The following is an 18,994-nucleotide window of genomic DNA, read 5'->3' as shown; positions in this document are numbered from 1 at the left end:
GCGGAGCGGAGCAGGCGGTGGCGGGCGGGGCGGGGCGCCGCCAGGGGGCGCCCGAGCGCGGCCTCCCCGCTGTGGGGGCGGGGCGCGCGGTTGCGCGGAGGGAGGGCCAGGGCGGGCGCGCGCTGCTGCTGCTCCTCGCGCCCTTCGTTCGCCGCTGCCCGGGGCTGCCTCACGGCGCCCGCGGCCTTCAGCGTTCGGGAGCGGGCTGGCCCGGGCCGTGCGGCCCTTCAGGCGCCTTTGGGCCTTTCCTGCCGCCTCTCCTCAGGCGATGTCCTGTCAGCGCAGGGGCGGGTACCGCGGGGGCGTCTTCTGCCGTGGCCGTGCCTCCCCGGCGGCTGCGTGTGCCGCTGCCGTGAGGGTGATGGGACGGGTGAGCTGAGGCCCTGGGCGTCCCTCGCACCCGCTGCGGGCGCTCCGGGCCGGAGGCGCGGGTGAGCTGAGCTTTGGTTCTTGCCCGGCTCTGTAAAACAACCCCGAGCTATCCGGGCCCGCGCTGATCTATAATTCAGGTGCTTGCTCACTTTCTGTAATAGCTTTTCTATTTTTAATGGGAACTGATGGACCTGTCAGGGTATTAGAAATGTTTTTTTTTTCCCAGGTTTTCGTTTTCTTTGGTAATAATAATGTGGGCTGGCAAGCTTGTGGTGCGCTTTAGAGCTAAAGTGCTTGGGCAGTCAGGAGAGCTTCCACGGGACCTTGTTTCTTCGTACTTCATGTTTGTGCCAGATGAGCAGATGAATGAGGACATGGACTAAGTTAATTGCAGTATGTGGCTCCCTGGCAGTGTATGAGGGAGGGTTACAGAGAGGGCTGTCGGGTTGCCAACAGAATTCTGAAAACCTGGGAGAAGAGAGCTCACCACAGAGGGCAGGCTGCTGGGCTGAGCAGTGGTTTTCAGGTTATTGCTAGGGCTTTAGTGTGGGGTCTTTTCTGTCCTTGTGGGAGAGCAGGACCGACTGGTCTGTCAGTGGAAGGAGAGGCAGAGCCTTTGCAGACCAGTTCTTGCAACTGGGAGCTGGTTTGCGTTGAGCCCGGACACCAGCCATCTCCATCCTGGCTGCCTTGCAAGCAATCTTCTAGCTCTGGGGAGATCTGCCCAACTTAGAAATTAATCCTCAACAAAATGCTTTTTTACATAAAGCTAGCTGTAAATATACAAAGCACTGACCTAAATATGTTAGGGTTTGTCTTAGCTGCCAGAATCTAACCAGCTATAGATTATTAAACTGTTTTTTTTCCCTATGTGCTAAAATTATTCTGAGTTTGCTCTCATGTTATCCTAATCATAGTCTTTATCACTGAGATGTAGTACTTGGATTTATTTTTCTTGTTGTTTCTCAATACGCTCACCTGGGCAGTAATGATTACGTGTCGGCCATACATAGCATTGGGTTAGCCAAACAGCCTGGGATTTGAAGGTTGTTTCTACTTTCTCCCTCTTCAGTCAGAAGTGGAGGTGTGTTCAGACAACTGCTGCATGAGGCGAGGGAAGCCTCAAGGTACACACTGGGCATGCAGTCAGTATTACCCAGTTGCACGTGAAAGCTGACTTTTGGTTGGTTGGTTGTTTTGGAAGCTGTTACATCCTTGTTTGAATGCCTTATTGAGATACAAACTCAGAGTTTAACCAGTAGTCTTAAGAACTATTTGATAGGCAGGCTCAGGAGCTATTTTTTCCTGGCTGTAAAAGGGAAACATTTGTGGGACCACTTGAAAAAGCTGCAGCCCAAATTACCAGCTTTTAAAGTCTCTTTACCTTGCTCCAGTTGCATTATCTGATCTGTTGCCTCTGGCATTTTCTCCAAAGCCACTTGTTTCTCAGTAGCAGAAATATCTTGCCCAACTGGGATGCAATAATTTCAAAGCAAGTAAAGGAACCTGCAGCTGCTCAGCTGAGTCAGCCAAAGGTAAGCTCTGCAGGGGAGAAAATGGCTTTTTATTATCTTCTAATGGCAAAATTACAACAGCAGCCTGCAGGAAAAGATTAGATTATAATAGTAACAAAAACATCTGTTAAATTCTGAGCTCAGTGTGTGTTTAGTGCATGTTTTTAAAAGAACAGGCATTTGATAAAATTATTTTGAATAAAACTCAATATTGATATTCAGTTTGGGATGTTAGGAACCCAGTGCGATGTTAGGATAGACAGTGGTTTTAATTAATTGACTACATGGAGCATTTCATCAGTGGACAAGACAGCTTTTAGCCGTGGAGATTTTATTGAATTGAGCTTGGAATACTCCTATTACTTAATGAGTGAATAAGTCAATGTGTGTTCATTATATGGGTTACTTGTAAGCATGAATAACCTCTGTCCTATGCTCTGTGAGAGTGTGGTGTGCATGGAGGGATGAATGTGTGTCTGATCTGGCTCCCAGTGGATTCGGTAATCAGCCTATTTTAGAAACGTATGAACTGCTGTGATTGATTTGTGCCTCTGAAGCCCTACCAGCATCATTTGTGTGCTTTAGAAATTAGGTGCTTCCAAGTCTGACGGTGCAGAAATCAGAGCCCTGCTCAGCTTTGTCCGTACAGACTGACACTTCAAAATGTCAGTTTCCAAAATATCACTAGTCCACATGCGTTGAAACCACTGGCAGACAAACCCATTTCAGAGTGTCATTGTGTCCTCAGGACTTCTCTCAGCCCATGTGCGGGAAGTTACCCACTTTTGGAGTTGTTCCTAGGAGCCTGGCCGCAAAATGATTGTCAGAGTGATGGAAGTATTCCTGAAATCAACCTTGAGACCTGCTTGCTCCTCTGCTTTTCACATAAGGAAGCAATACGCAATGTATGTGCTTTTGTTTTTACAATGGCATTGCTGTGCTTTGCATGTGTGCAGCACTTTATTCAAAGGATCTTGAAGTGCAGCATAAATTCTACTAACTGTGTGAGGGTTTGTACCCTCCTCACAGAGAGTAAAACAGAAACTTGGAGAGTTACATATGGTCATATGCAGCTTGATCACTGAAATAGGAATAGTGGGTTATTTGCTATTGTTTTCAGCAGCAACAGGCTCCAGCTGAGAGTGAATCACTTGGGAGGCTGAGGAACAGCCCCTGGAGCTCCTGACTCATAGCCCCATGTGCCTCACTGCAGGGTCATGTCCCAGCTCAGAAGCCTCAGTGATCATTGCAAAAGCTGTCATATGCAAGGAGCACAAAACCACTCGCACTTGCAGATTCTAAAGTTGCAAGTTTGCATCATAAGAGCCTTTGTGTTTGCTATGTGTTGCCCTTCCCTGGCTCAGACCTTCAGCCCTGTTCTCCTGGTCATGTGTGTGCAATGCTGTGCATGGCCTTTAGGTAGAGTTGGAACTGAAGTCTTGAACAACCAATAATGACCAAGCAGGTAACAGCAGAGGCTAAATTTAAATGCTGTGTATAAATACATAATAATTATTTGCTCTTGGTTGGGTTCTAGGAAAAAAAAAGAAGGCGGTGTGTTCTCCCCAGTAAAAAAGACATGTGTGGTTGTCAGCACTACGGGAAGGGTTTCAAACCCATCTTATCTTTAGGCTGTATGTTGGTGTTTGTGTTAAGCTTTGACAGTTGTCTGTGGATCTCAGTGCTGTGAAGGCATAAGGTACTTTGCTTGTTCCTTCTTAATTTTCAGTGATAAATAGCAGTGGTGAAGCATACAGTGGGAGAGAGAAATGCTAGGGGTTTCCCTGCTAAGCCAGTTTTGGTTTTAATAGCTTGTTCTCTTCACAGTGGTCTGTAACTGTAATCACGGAAGTGGTTAGAAGATCTGATCCAAAGCTTGGTAAGAGTTTTAATTTCTGTTTTGGATCAGCATGTAATATGTAGTTCCATTTATATCCCCCTTCTTAGCTGTAAAATACTCGGGGTATTTTGTAATTGAAATGTTCTTTACATTATGTCATCAGTGTGTACCATTCTGCATGATAGAGTATACTGTGATCAGGAGATGTGATAAAACTTGAAACTTAAAACCTCAAGCAAACCAAATACACTGATTTATGCTCGTGGGGTCAAGCAGAGAGTGTGCGGGAACGTGGTGGATGTCAGGAGGGCACATGGGACCTCTGCACTGGGCGTATGAAGTGGTGAGTGGGAAGCTGCTGCTGTCAGGATGTGCCTTGCCTTGCGGTGCAGAAACACCCCCACTGTCCCACACTGGCAGCCCTTTCCCTGCCTCCTGGAGCACCAACGCCATGTGCCCCGTGACAGCTCTGTGGCTTCTCCCATGTGGGCTGTTGGGTTGAAGGTAGCAAGGGTGTTTCGTAGCTGAAAATTGAGCAGGTCCAAGCAAGGAAGGAGTTGCATTGTTTCAGTGGAAAAGTCTTTGTTTGTTTGTTTTATTAATCCAGTCTCAGTTTTTTCAGGTTGCATCACTAACCCATGCTTTCTTTCAGCCTTAACAGCATGAGCTTCATGTTTGTTTTCGGAGTGGATTGATCAAGTGATCGGTCGCCGTGAGTCTCCAGGTTGCGCCCAGGAGCTGCCTAGTACGGGGACATACAACAGGGAAAGCTCAGAAGAAGTTTGTTCTGTTCAGAGGAGTGGGATGGGTGAGTACGCACTGACAAACAAGCAGTAGGTTTTGTTGTGCTGCCAGGTCACTATTTCTGAGTAGTGTTCCCTGGTAATGGGAGCAGGTTCTAGTCGAAATACGAAAGGGGAAGGTGAGAAAGAGGTGAGGTAAGAGAGTATGAAATGCCAGAACTGTGAGAAGGTGCAGGTATTCCGTGCAGAGAGGGGTGTAATATTAGAGGAAAAACGTATGAAATTAATGTGGAAAAAAGAGATGTGTCTAAAAAAGCTGCTGAAAGCATTTTGCAGCATGCTGTGAGAGCGTACGGCATCTTTTGGGCTCAGCCTTCCTTCCAGAATAACATCATTCTGTGCGTGTTCTTAATCTGAACTCTTTTCCTACTATTTCTATTCTATTTAAACAGTGATCTCGTATTCAGAGTGTGTTTTTATTGCACAAGATAAATCATGGTGAACAATTAGATATTTCAAACACTAAACTTAGGTAGATTAGGCATTTCAAATATTAAAGTGGGGAAAAAGCACAGGGAACAGGAGTGTGATAATCATCAGTTAATTTAAAAAGATGTGTATGTGTTCACCTATGATTGACTGATTAGTCAAAGACATAAAAGTTTCATTCATAAACCCTGCTTTGCCCATGGATATAGCTTCTGTTTATGTGAAGAACATGCTTTGGTCTCTTTCCTTTGGAACTGCTGCCCAGTCTGAGTGTGTGTGTCGCTCAGAAAGGAAAAATAATCTCTTTGTAAAGGGACCTGTGCCTTTACCCCACATCAATGCCTTTTGTGTAGGAAGGCATCTGCTGCGATTGCCTGGGGAAGTTTTATACATCGAGTGCATATTGCAGAGAGTGCTGTGAAAGGGGAAGGAAAAAAAAAAGGAAATCCTTGTTTCCTTTCATGTTCTTCAAACATAAGGGAAAACAGAAAGGCAGTGTGGTGGTTGTTTTGTTTTTGTTTTTTTCCCCCCCCCCCTAAGGTGTTCTGCTGACATCCTGGAAACCAAGAGAGCAAACCTCAGCTTGGCTGGGATCCCCATCCATTGGCATGCTGGATCTTTAAATGGAGAGGTGCCGAGCTGAAGGAGGAACCATGGGGATTTCTTACCAGGTGGAAGAGGTTTATCGGCTTTTAGAGAGTGTATTGCTGCCTGGACTGTGCAGGGTATGAGATGTGACATAGGCTAGGGCGCAGAGGATATGTGAAGGATCACACCTTAATTTGTGAAGTGTAAAAATTATTGCCTCCTTGAGAAACCAGAGGGATTTTGTGTAGTAGGAGGTGTGTGGTGGGCTGTTGAGGGACATCTGAAGGAGGAGTTGAGGATTCTGCTCTGTACTTCAGCTCAGGCTGAGCAAAAATTGTCCACGTGCATGTGCTACCATCCTGCCTTTTTGAGAGTGGAAGGGACCTGCAAGAGTTAATACTTTCCTGAGATTTCTCTCTTAATCGTATACTGAAATATGCAGGAAGCTTTGTTTTTTTGTTTTCTGGTTGGTTTTTTTCTTTTTTGTCTTTTCTCAGAATGAATTATTTCTTTTCTAACCTCAACCCTGAAGAGCAGCTGGGGGGAGGCAGGGGATGGCACTGCAGTTTGGCTCTACCATTTGGGCTGTTTGAATTCATTAGCTTGGGAGCCCCCACAAATGCCTCAGGCCGTGTACCTCCTCATGCACCCAACTTGGGAGAATCTCTTACCACTACTGCATGCATTAGCCTTCATTAATGCAATTAGCATAATAGCGATTAGGATTCATTATTCCCTACAAAAAGATAAAGCCAGTAATACATATCTCGGAATCAAATTCCTCAGCGCCTTGTCTTGGGATTGCTTTATTTTGGAGTTGTTTGCTCTTTATATCCTTCCATCTCCTAGAAAAAAGAAAGCCACTTAATTGTAAAACTGTTTGGGTCAAAGAAATGCACTGAGATGATCTTTCATGCATGCTAAATAGGTGAATTGATCTATGGGACCCACACAGCTCAGACAGCCACTCAACAGTCGAAACTGCGAACTTCATCTTCTTCAAGCACAAAAGATACTTAGTTTCCCCATGTTGAAGACTTTTTATAATAGCAATAAGACAACTCTAGAGAGAACCATCTAATATTAACTCCAGGGAGTAATCATCTAATCACAATCTGGGGGTGATTTGAAGCACTCATCTGGACCAAATGCCTCACAACACCCCAGGAGTGGTTTTATTGCATGATAGCAGTACCCCATTGAGCCTTATTGCTTAATTAAAAACAAATTCCCAAGTAATTTTTTTGCCTTTCCATAAAAACACAGTAGTACATAGCATATATAAAACATCCATTAAATGATGGTAGATGCAAATTTACATTGAGAGATACAATCCGTTTCTTTACCACTTGGGGTTGAAGTTAAATGTAAAACCATTTCCTATAATCTGTGCACTGCTGTGTTTAGAGAGGAATAAATATGGGAAAGAGAGGTTCATTGTAGGATGCCTTGTTTTTATTAAGTGATATGTTTGGTCTCCTTACAAAGGAGTTCAAATTCTCGTCCATCTTGCAGACACAATAGTCAATCAACAGTGTGGCCTTTTCTGCTTCCTCCTGGAGATTTCCTCAGCTTGCCGTTGTTTCAGTGCAGATCTTCAATAGGAATCCTGTATTTCTGTCTGGGATTTCCATTTCTCTCTGGGCAGAGAGAGCACGAGCAGTGCAGGTGACGTATCTGAGATACATCTAGCATGCTATACACATGCTGCCCGGGTGTCCTTTGTGGGTTTTGTAGTCTAATGCGGATTAAGCCTGGTAGATACATGGTACAGCCACTTTTGGTGGTTTTGTTGCACAGCTGACCTCTGCCTGCACTGGGTGCGTGGCTGAGATGTCTCTACCTCCTGCAGTTTGACTGGGACCACTGCTACAGCTGTGGCTGCTCTGCAAGGGACCCAGATTGCAGATGGGAAGAGTATGAAAGTCCTTTTTGTTCCTGTTGAGGGGTTGTCGTGCCTCAGTATCCCAACCCACAGCTCCCTTACACCTTTACAGAGTGCTTTCATAGCCCCAGAGTGATTCCCAAATGTAGTGCTCCCCTGAGGATTTTGAGTATTTTTCATATATTACAGGCAAAGGAAGCAAATCCAAGTTTTTAAGTGATTGTCCAAAAATCATACAGGGGGTGCTGGAGGCACTGCTCAGAAATCCTGGCAACCAAAGCTGTAATTGGGTTTTTGGACACAGCACTGAAGTAAATGGGGGGGGAAAAAGGGTCGGTGTGACATTTTCTTCAGATTTGTTACTTGGGGTGCCTTTAATTGGTGGAGATAAGCTTGCAAGTACAATTTTTTTAAATAAAAGCTGAGAATTCGTAGTAACTATTACTCTAGTTGTTCCACGTGCTGAAGCCTTCTTGTGGTACCCACAAGCTCTGGATAGCGGATGACACCTATGTCAGTCTCACCTGCTGTGGGCTTGACTCAGTGTTACATACACCCTTCTGGTTTTCCCCATCAAGTGGTGGTTCCCCAAGGACTGGTGGGAGCTGAAGCCACATGTGAATATCTACTGCTGATAGCAGGTTGCAGCATTCAGGGTTATAGAGGCAGCATGCTTTGTCCCATATTTAGATTTTGTAAAAAAAAAAAAAAGATTTTTTGTTTGGTGAACCACTTTGCTAGAACGTTTTGCTACTTCATTTTTACTGTCCCATTAGAGAGATGTTAAGTGTTGTGGTGGAGGATTTGTTATAAAGAGGTTATGGCATTGTACTAAGGAAATGAATGAGAGTGAAACTAGTTGCCTGCTTCTGCTGCCTGGGATCAGTCTGAAAGAGTGGCAAAAAGAATAATTAAGTCTGTGTATTTCAAACAGTTCTGTAGTAACTTGGGACATTGCCAGGTGAGGAAAGGACATGAAAGGACCTGACAGTGTTCTTGAACAATAAACATTTTTACCTGAAAGATCTCTGCTGGCTTTATTAGGAATGCCATTATCTTGCTTTGATCTGACTCTCTAGGACTGGCAGCTCATACAGCTGACACGGAGCAAGTAGCCAACAAAGGAAAGCCCTGATAGGCTTTAATACCTTTCATGAAGAGTTTCGTTTCCCCTCAGGTGTTATGTCATTTTACAAAGGCTCTTTTCATCTTAATGTATCATGGAGGTGGCTGTATGCAGTAGGACAAGCTCACACTCTGTTGGCTAAGGGGCAGGGTTTAGTGGACTTGCTGTCAGCCTTGACCGGCTGTGTCCCACCGCTCAGTGTGGAGCTGCGGGAGGGGTCAGCAATGCTCCTTGCCTGCCCTGCCTGTGGAGCAGCTGCCACTGGCACTGCTACAGGCTGGATGCATCTCCAGGGCAGTGGATGGGAGCTGCCCAGAGCAGGGCCTGAGGGAGCAGCCATGGTAGAGCATCTCCCACTGGGTTTTGGTTTTTTTTTTTTTTTTTTTGGCAAGTAGGTTTTGAAGCAGAACAGGGGGTTCATTGGCCTTCAACAGGGTGAGAAAAAGCAACTGTACCCTGCCTTGTGCAACCAGTCACCCTGGGCAGCAGCATACTGCTGGGGTGGGCAAAGGCATGCCTCAGTTGCATCAAATGCGTGGCTTGCTCTGAGTGACTGCAGCAGTACTGAAGGGTTTGCAGAGTACAAACCTAGCCTATTTTCTCATCTGAGCACACATTTTTAATCTTCAGGACACAGAGTAAACATGATATTGTATCTACTTTTATTTGGCCTTTTAACAAGATGAGGAGTTGAGAGTCTTACGTTGATGGTTCTGGGACATGTATGATTTCCTTTAAAAGTATATCAGTTCATGAAGGAAATTAAAAATGTGATATTTTAGCAGTTGGAAATGCCTGGCTTAGGTTGGTTCTGCTTCCTGATTTCATTTTGACATGGTAGGCAATTCAGAAAATATATTTGCAGTAAGGAAAATTCAGTTGTTATGGAAACATCTGAGAAAGGCAGCTGACATAAGGTAATGCATGCACCAGATTAGCAGTACACATAGATGTAGTAAAAAGGCAAGTTCATGTAAGGTAAGGGAGCAGTTTCTAGGCACTGTCTGCTTCATGGGTGGTTTTTCTGTCAGAACAGGGAAAAAAAACCAAAACAACACTTTAAAACTGTGAGCATGTGGCTCCATCTTCTGGTACCAAAGCAAAATGTGTCGCTCGGCATAGAAGGAGGTGAGATTTCTATAGCATTTTTATGTTAGCTGCAACAACAAAAACAACAACAATAATAAATTAAAATACCTGTGCCTCAGAGCCAAGCCACAAGTCATTAATGTAGTTTTCCTGAAGCTACAAACCATTCTGCTGCATGGGAAGAAAACTGTCTTTTGAAACGTTCTCATAAGTGTGTAGCCCCAAAAGTGGCTTGCCTTCCAAAGCATGACACCGTTCTCCTACACAAAACCAATGTTTGATCAGAACGTGGACTGTACCAGCGAAGCCTGATGCCCGTGTAGGTGCTAATATTGTCTCCTGCTTGTAGCTGTAGGATGTTTTTCTTTGTTTCCCCCTCCCCAACAATATCTTTGGCAAAGTAGCTAAAATTCATGATACATCTTCACGGAGACGCTAGCTGGGTAGAAGTAGGTATGAATGGTTCTTTGAGGTAGACTGCCAGAAGTAAAAAAAAAAATAAATAAAGCTGTTTTATCACTTCACCAAACAGTGAATGTTGTTACAGTGCATATTGCGCATGCTTAATTGAGCTTGATTACTCAATCTGTTCACCTTAGTAACTCATTTTGTTTTAAACAGAAGTAATTATCTTGATGCAGTGCTGTCCTAAAGCTGTTGTTCACAAGTCATTGCAAATAGGAGGTATTGCACTATAAATGCAAGATTAAAAATATGGGTCATGTGTTTTACTTATTTTACTTCTGTGTACATAAGTAAGTATGTCTCTCTTTTTCTCTCTGGATATTGAGCCTAGGATATAAGGGACCCTGTATTCTTTGTATGAAGCATTAGTTTTCAGTCCAAACTACTGCACGGCAGAACTGTGAGAATGAAGGTGAGGGAACATAAATCTAATGGCCCCACTGCTTCTGCCCATACTTGTGCCACTCTTCCACTAACACAAATGGTGAGTTATTTGCATGCAGCACTTATCTGTGGGGAGGGTTGTGTGGAGACCTGCTTGGAAAGAGTGCGTTGGTGTCAGTCCAGCTCCTGTATGGCAGGGAATCATATCACAAAAATGATACCTAAACTAACCAATTGCCAGGGTTTCTCATCATGGCCTCAGCAGCAAGGCTGTGGATTGAAACCAGAGGTAGAACTAGCCTTTACTCATCAGTTTGGTGCTTTTAAGGCCCCACACAGAGAGAAGCATTTTAAATGGCCGCAGGCTGTGTTGATATAATAAGATTGCATCCTCCATGGCTTGCATTTAGCATTTCTAGCTTGTCCCTGCAGCCAGAGTGCATTGGACTTCCCCTTGGCACTACCTGAGGTTTCCTCTTGAGGCTGCCTCCAATTCCTACGATCTTTTTTTCCCCCTCCCTATATTTAACCTATATTATATTTAACCTATATTATACTCACCTTTCTGAAAGATGTAACAAGGGTAGCACCTTTCACCGACACTAACAGTAAATAAATACTACAGACCTCTTTTATTAGGAAGTACAAGCCCACAACAAATCCTGCCTGGAGTGTGTTTGATAAATCCGATCTTTGCAGACATCTGGAGATTGTGTTTGCAAATCCCCAGCCAACTTGTTTTGTAGTCATTGTTACCATAATTCAGGTTAATGTTGTTGCCACTTTTTACTTGCTAAAACACATGTGGTGTTTATTGCTGAAAAAAGTGGCTGCCTTGGAACAGAAGTTCTTTTAAAACCCTTCTTGGAAGTTTGCTGTTCGGAGAAACAAATGTCACATCAATTGTCCTAGCTCCAAACTGCCATTCTGAAAATGCAGCTGTGAAAGAGATTACTTGGGTACTGCGGTGGGGAGTGCATAAGAATCTAGATTGAGAATTATGTAGCAATAGAGACTTAAAATAACAAGCGGAACAAGTAAACTTTTAGCTTTTCCTGCAGAGATTTGCTTAAAAAATACTAGATCCCAAGCGAGAATGCTCATGCCAAGTTTTAAATCTCATTTGAATTTTTATAGCTGTTATAATCTCTGATATATAACCTTGGAAATAGGGTCTCGTAACAGAAATGCCAAGTCCCTTGACTATTGCCTCGCAAAAAAGAGTTGCTGTAATAGGCTACAATTTTGAGACAAGTTTGTAAGGCTGGCTTATGTCTGCATATCATCACTCAAATGGGTCTAAGCCAGGCTCTTCACATTATTTTAGGGTATTTGTGTATACGTGATCAGCCATAGGCAGCTGTTCCAGTAATGTCAGCCTTCTAAGTATAACAGGCACAATCCAGCATATCCTTATCCACTGAAATGTTGCCACAAGGAGAGGCTTGCGGCTTGGACACACTGTCATGAAAAGTAAAGAGGAGCTTATTTTCTTTTCTGTCCTTATTCTGTATTTCTGCGCAGAAGAAGTGGAAGTTCCCAAGGAGCCTGGGCTGCAGGAGGATTCCACGTGCCAGTGCTCTTTTCCCTCTCATTATCATATGCTTGCAATCAAACTCTAATTTTTGAAATAAAAAACCTGCAGGATTCTTTATTGGGACTATTAAACCTTCAATCTTCATTATTTAGGACGGCTACTTACCTTTTACTCAATGAAGCCATAATGCAACTGCTCCTATAAAAACTATCGAAATGGCTACTGTGGCAATGAGTAGATTTTCCTCCGTGTAAAATAATCCTCTGTGAGTGAGACATAACTATCATTTACATTAATTAGGCAGCCATATAATGGGGTGTTCAATAGCTATTACATCATTTAAATTCTTCAGTGAGCACCTCAGCCACCCAAGAACTATGCAGCTGAACATTTCTGAGTCCATAATTTTGAAATAATCCTTTAGAGGAAGAATATGCATGGCAGAGTGCTGCAGACAATTTCACAAAAAAAAAAAATCATTTTATTCAGATTTATGGGATTATTTTAACATTTACAAGGAGTGCATAATCCTATTTTTCCTTCCCTCCCAGAATAATAGTGCTATTAAGTGGAGACCATTTTGGGGCCAATACTGTGTGTACACTAGAGTATGGCCAAGGAGCTTGTAGTCAGAGATCTGTGCTGGCAGCTGGACACGTTTCCCTAAGCATTCTGCTATAAGCCTGGGGCCCTGGAGCCACGAGGCTCAGCTGAGAAGCCTTATTCATGGCCAAGTGAGTGCAGTCATGCTTGAGGTTTTGTTTTTGAAGTCTTAACTTTTGCCTTTAACAAGCATATGAGGACTTTAGCATTTATATTCAATTTTGGTTATTGATTTAAAATTCATGAGGTCAAGCCAAAGTCCTTTGGCATTTCTGGTAATATCATACTTCCCAGAAACTATTATATGAATATTATAATTAATGTTCTAACTATGTTGTTATATATTTTTGTATATTTTAAGATTAGTGTCTCAGTCAAAAGTATGCACATACGTCATGAGGCTAGGAGCTCATTCTGAGAGCTGAAAGAAATGAGGCTGAATTTATTCACTAATACACCAGGAAGAGATTTCTATTAACAGGCCTGTACTGCAAATCTTTAACATGCTGTTTAGTTGCCTATGGAAGGTGATGGTTATTAGAAGATTGGTCAGCGCCTGAAAGTATATGAAAATAACTTGTTTTGAATCAGTGTTGTTTGGCAATAGTTAGGTGCTATAGGAATAGTTCCTAGCAGAATGAAAAAAAAGTAACAGCGTAAAAATAGGCTGGGGAGCAGGGCAGGATAGACCATAAAGTTTAGGTTGTGCCTTTTCCTTCAGCATCCTGGTTCAAAGCTATCAGTTATGTAATTTTAGTCAATTGTATACTCAATTTTTTTCTCCTTTTAATGATTGTAAGGTACTGTACCTTATCTGGCTAATATAATAATAGAAAGCAGCAGAGCGCTCTCTTAACAGGGAGAGCTCTTAATTCAGTATTAAATGTTGCTGGGTTCTCTGTAGTTCTCCGTAATCCCTATCCAACAGGCAGAGTGTGCAGAGCTAGGTGTCAAAACCCATCTGTAGGTAGAGTGCCAGGTCCTGTTTGTTCTGCAGCCCAGGAGGTTTGTGTTTGCCAGATGTAACTGCTCCTCTCAGCAGCAGTGGATGCTTGATCCTCTATTTTTCACATTCACTTGTTAATTTAATTAAACCAGTACACTGAGGGAGATTTCTGCCTTACCAAAAGAATACATTTTCATCACACGCTGTAGGGAAGGTGACTCAGAATTGGAGTTAGTTACCAATTAAGAGTTAGTTAGGAATGACAGAATTAAGGAAGGGGAGTGTGAGACAAAGGTGGGTCAATAATTTTTTTAAATATTTTTTTGATAATTTTTAGACGGTATGCTGTGGCTTTTGTTCACTTCTCAAGGCCTCCTTCATATTTATTTGTAGAATGTTAAAAGTTATCTCTAAATCTTTTATAAAATCTTTATAAATACCAGAAGTAAAGAAAAAGTGCCAATGTGGAGAAGGACCAAAAGCCCCCAGTTGGTTAGTGTGTGACACATGCAGTCTGTAGCAAAACTGGAGTATCTTTTTTCCCTAGAAGAGTGGAAGTCTGCAGGCGACGCACAGAATTTCCAGTGTCCCAGCAATGAATACCTGCAGCTTTTCTCTGCAGGATTTGTTTCCCCCACCAAACTGATTCTCCTTCCCTTTGTTATTCAGTCTGAACTCCGACTCTGTTTTTTCTTCTGTACTCTTTCTCACCCCATGCCATTTTTTCATCTCTTCCTATTAGAAAACAACACCAGTGTTTCCAGTCAAGGTTTCTAAACCTGTGACTTGCAAATTATGGTGAAAATAGCTAAGCCAGGTTTGCCTACCTTTTATGTACACACCTCAGAACAAGAAGCTTCCTTTTCCAGATCGTATCAGCCTGGCATAGCCATATCCTCTCCTTTTCTTTTGCAGTTTAATAGGGGCATTGTTCTGGTAAAAAATACTTGTTGCCCTTGCCAGGACTTCTCCTTTGCAAAGTGCAGCTACTTATTAAGGACTATGTGTTACCATTCCAAATTATTTTAAAGTTTGTTTAACAAGAGTTGCTTGGTCAAAGGTTGTAAGAGGCTTAGAAATAATTTCTAACCTCACACTGACACACATCCTCCCAGATCTGAAATACTAAAATGGACAAAGAGAGTCTGCCAGAGGGATGAACTTGTCCAACACTTGAGAATTCATTTAAAAAAGGCTCTGGTCCGGATCAGAATTTTATGCTCTCTCTTATGCTTCTCTGAAACATTGGGTGGCTTGAATATATAGAGTTAATGTCAACTACGTGCTGCTGTGATTTCAGTGATTTAATATTAAGAGTTTCCCAAGGAGAGTCCTGGGAGGTTTCTGGGGGTTTCCATTGTATTGCTGTGTAATCCATCTTTTAGAGGAAGTATAAAAACCCCCTCAACTAGAAAATTCTGCGTGTTTTCTTGGGTGTGACTTGGCTTTAATTTCAAGCATTTCCTACAATGAATTATTTTGAGGTTTCAAACAGAAATTATTGGGTTGGTTTGTTTGTTTCCCGTTCTTGCTTAAATGTTCGAAATTCAGTAACTGGATTGTTTACAATTGTTTCAGTTCAGATTAGTTATAAATATATGTGTCTTGTATATATTATACATACATAGTAATAGGAAAGCAGAAATGTGTGTACCATAGTGAGACAGTATATTGTTCATTGCTGTTCATTATTCCCCGGTTAGCCTTTTCTTTAGTGAGAGTTTAGGCATAAAAATCATTATGAAAAACATGTCTCTGTTGCATGCAATTCAGAGTTGAACATAAGAAGGAAGAGGCATATTAGAGACAGCTGTGATTAGTTCTCCAATTTTCTAATATTAAATCCATTAAGTATTTACTGTCTCAGCTAACGAAGAGATGGGGAATGGTCATGAATCAGCAGGGGAGGACTGGTGAGCAGTCATTTTCACATTACCCAGTTTCTAAGGAAGTTCCTTCTCAAGCAATGGGGAGTTTAATGTGTTGTAGTGAAAGATGAACACAGAGCAGTGTTCTGGAGAAAGCAGATGGGACAGGGGTTTGGTTCAAGGAGCTGATGGGTAGATGGTGATACCAGCGGTCTGCGGGAGTGATTTAGCTTAAGTGATTTATGGGGGCTGTTTAGAACACTTCACCGAGTCATTACAAAAAGGCCTCTTCAGGTGATTTACCAACTGCAGTAAAGACGTCTTGAATGCGTTGGCTGTTCAGCTTTCTTGTTATTCTTCATTTGTCATCTGTCTTTATGTGCTACTAGCATGGGATTACCTTGAGGAGACCTTTGAACATCTCTTCAGCACTTTTCACTGTAATAATGAATGCCTTGCTATTATTTATTGAAAGGGACTGCTAGGCAGCATTTGTCTTTTTTGGTCACTGAAATAGTTTAAAAAATGGAAATGCCAGTAGCTATGGGAAGTTGTATCATGTTCATCTCTGTGTCCATATGGTAGAATATGGTATGTCCTTCACAGCACAATGAAACATGATTGTGCCTAATTCCAATTTGTATGGCATTCCCATTAATGATGTCTATTTAAGACATCCATTAAAGGCCCTTGATGTTAATTAACCGGACTATGTCAATAAAGTTCTATTAGCTTCCCCCTATTAACTTAATATTATAGGCATTTAACAGATGTCTTAATTAGATGTTACACTGAAGACTATAAGCAAAATTAAAATTAGGTCATTGCCCTGAAAAGAAAGTTTCTGCTATGATTTATGCTTTCTACCACTTTGTTTGTTTTTCCATCTGGCCTCTGAAAGGAAACCAAGGGATTTAATTTCAGAGAACGTTGAGAGGAGTAATGGGTACTAGGTAGAATAATAACTTGAGTCTAACAACTTTAACACATCTTGTTCTTACTTCACAGATACATAAAGCTGGGCAGGAGTGTTGATCTGCTTGAGGGGAGGAAGGCTCTGCAGAGGGACCTGGACAGGCTGGATCGATGGGCCGAGGCCAACTGTATGAGGTTCAACAAGGCCAAGTGCAAGGTCCTGCACTTGGGCCACAACAACCCCATGCAACGCTACAGGCATGGGGAAGAGTGGCTGGAAAGCTGCCTGGTGGAAAAGGACCTGGGGGTGTTGGTTGACAGCTGCCTGAATATGAGCCAGCAGCATGCCCAGGTGGCCAAGAAGGCCATTAGCATCCTGACTTGTATCAGAACTAGTGTGGCCAGCAGGACTAGGGAAGTGATTGTCCCCCTGTACTTGGCGCTGGTGAGGCCGCACCTCAAATACTGTGTTCAGTTTTGGGCCCCTCACTCCACAAAAGACATTGAGGTGCTGGAGCGTGTCCAGAGAAGGGCAACAAAGCTGGTGAAGGGTCTGGAGAACAAGTCTTATGAGGAGCGGCTGAGGGAACTGGGGTTGTTTAGCCTGGAGAAGCAGAGGCTGAGGGGAGCCCTTATTGCTCTCTACAACTACCTGAAAGGAGGTTGTAGCGAGGTGGGGGTCGGTCTCTTCTCCCAGGTAACAAGTGATAGGACGAGAGGAAATGGCCTCAAGTTGCACCAGGGGAGGTTTAGCCTGGATATTAGGAAATTTTACTTCACCAAAAGGGTTGTCAAGCATTGGAACAGGCTGCCCAGGGAAGCGGTTGAGTCGCCATCCCTGGAGGTATTTAAAAGATGTGTAGATGTGGTGCTTAGGGACATGGTATAGTGGTGGAGTTCGCAGTGCTAGGTTAACGGTTGGACTTGGTGATCTTAAAGGTCTTTTCCAACCTAAACTATTCTATGATTTCCCTGTATAAAATATACATCTCTAGCAAAAACAGTTTTCCCCATCTCAAGGGCAGTAGTTCATATAATTGCAACAAAGATTTATTTCCATACCAACTGCTTTATTTCCTGACTTCAAAAGGGGCAGAGAAGCAGTCTGTTCTTCTTGAAAACCAGTATTGCCCATGCTGTGATTTCAGCTGATCAGTCTGGTTCAGTGATGCTGAATCTGGTCTGCGTGTGAGGGATTGTGCCAGAGAGATGCAGCTCTCCTGTAACCTCTCCCAGCAACAGGTCCAGAAAGGAAGTAGGTGCTTTGGAGGCCAACTGACCGAGGGCTGACTGGCACAGTTAGTGTCTTCATAGGACTGGGGAGGGCTGGAGGTGGTGATGCTCCTTGGCTTTCTCATGGCAGATAAATGGCTTGTGTGTTCTGCTGTGCATGTGAGAGAACAGCTATGTTCTCTTTAAAGAAATGACCCTGTCTGGCTATGAACACTTGAATGGTGGCAGGGAAAAACTCCTCTTCCTAGATATGGGTCTTTCATTTGATCCTTAAATTGAATTCAGAATTTAAATTTAAATCTTCTGAAAGCTACCTTTGTAACAAGGCTCTTTTATAATAGAAAAATGTTAAGTGATCTAAATACAGGGGTCACTTCCACCTCCCAAACAAGTAAAACCTGCCTAGTTGATGAGAGATTGGAATCTGGGCAGTCAAAAAAGGATCCTGGAAGTATAGTAAAAAAAAGGCAACAAAAAACCCAAAACGCCCCCCCCCCCCAAAAAAAAAAAAAAAAAAAAAGAAGAAAGGAGATAAAAAGAGGCTGAGAATATGTGAAGCACATGCACTCAAAGCTGCACAAGTCTCCAGTGGTGCAAGTGCAAGTATGGGGTCTCCATTACAACCACTGCTGCAAAAAGCAAATATTTATAAAAACTTTAAACACTAGAAGTTTCTTCACAAGTGGTGCTGTGTTGAGTTTAGAAGACTTACATTATGAAACTACCTGACTTCTTGTGTTCTGGTGATGTAGTGCTCACAAGTGATATAACAAGTGCCATCCATGCTAGCCTTTTTAAAAATTGTATAACGTGTATATTTTAATAAGAATAAAGTATTTTTTAAATGTATAACATAGACACTATGTCTAAATATATATAAAAATAGGCTAGAGTAAAGCTCTATGAATAGAGGTTAAATATTCATAAAGCAATTTTGTGGGTGATTGAAGTACAAGATTGAATGCAGGCCACTTCCATCTTTGAATTTCTAGCTTCAAGTGCTGCCCTCTTATGTGATGTGTTGTGCTCTAGCATGACAATATATATTTACTAATATAGACATCTCTGATTTAACCTCAAAGTAGTATGTTATTAGTAAGGACCTGGTAAGCAAACAGCTTGCAGGCTGCATTACATGTTCAGTACGTTTATATTTTCACTCATATACTGTGTTATCTGTAGCAGTACTAACCACAGGGAAGGAGATATTCAAGGTAAAACCTATCGGTTGAAATAACTTACTTGCATATGCTTACACCAGGCAAAGATATTGATGTTGTCCAGGAACAATAATTATAGAAGAGCAGTTGGTATCATCCACAGTCTCATTATAAGCTTATAATAGGCAGATGGAGCCCAATTTATACAGAAGGCAACAATAACACTTATCACACAGC

At 42.6% G+C, this 18,994-nt stretch overlaps 1 long non-coding RNA gene across 1 annotated transcript; it reads left to right on the top strand.

Annotated features, from left to right (window-relative positions):
• Positions 1–139: 139 nt before the first annotated feature.
• Positions 140–18,940, top strand: LOC140657005 (uncharacterized). Its single transcript, XR_012044188.1, has 5 exons — positions 140–509; positions 1,808–1,907; positions 3,714–3,765; positions 4,379–4,534; positions 16,458–18,940. It is a non-coding gene; the product is annotated as an uncharacterized lncRNA (long non-coding RNA).
• Positions 18,941–18,994: the final 54 nt, after the last annotated feature.

This window comes from Ciconia boyciana, chromosome 9 (assembly GCF_034638445.1).
Source record: "Ciconia boyciana chromosome 9, ASM3463844v1, whole genome shotgun sequence".
In the NCBI taxonomy this organism is placed as follows: domain Eukaryota; kingdom Metazoa; phylum Chordata; class Aves; order Ciconiiformes; family Ciconiidae; genus Ciconia; species Ciconia boyciana.
Note: the sequence above shows the minus strand (reverse complement) of the source record. Positions and strands in the feature narration are given on the sequence as shown.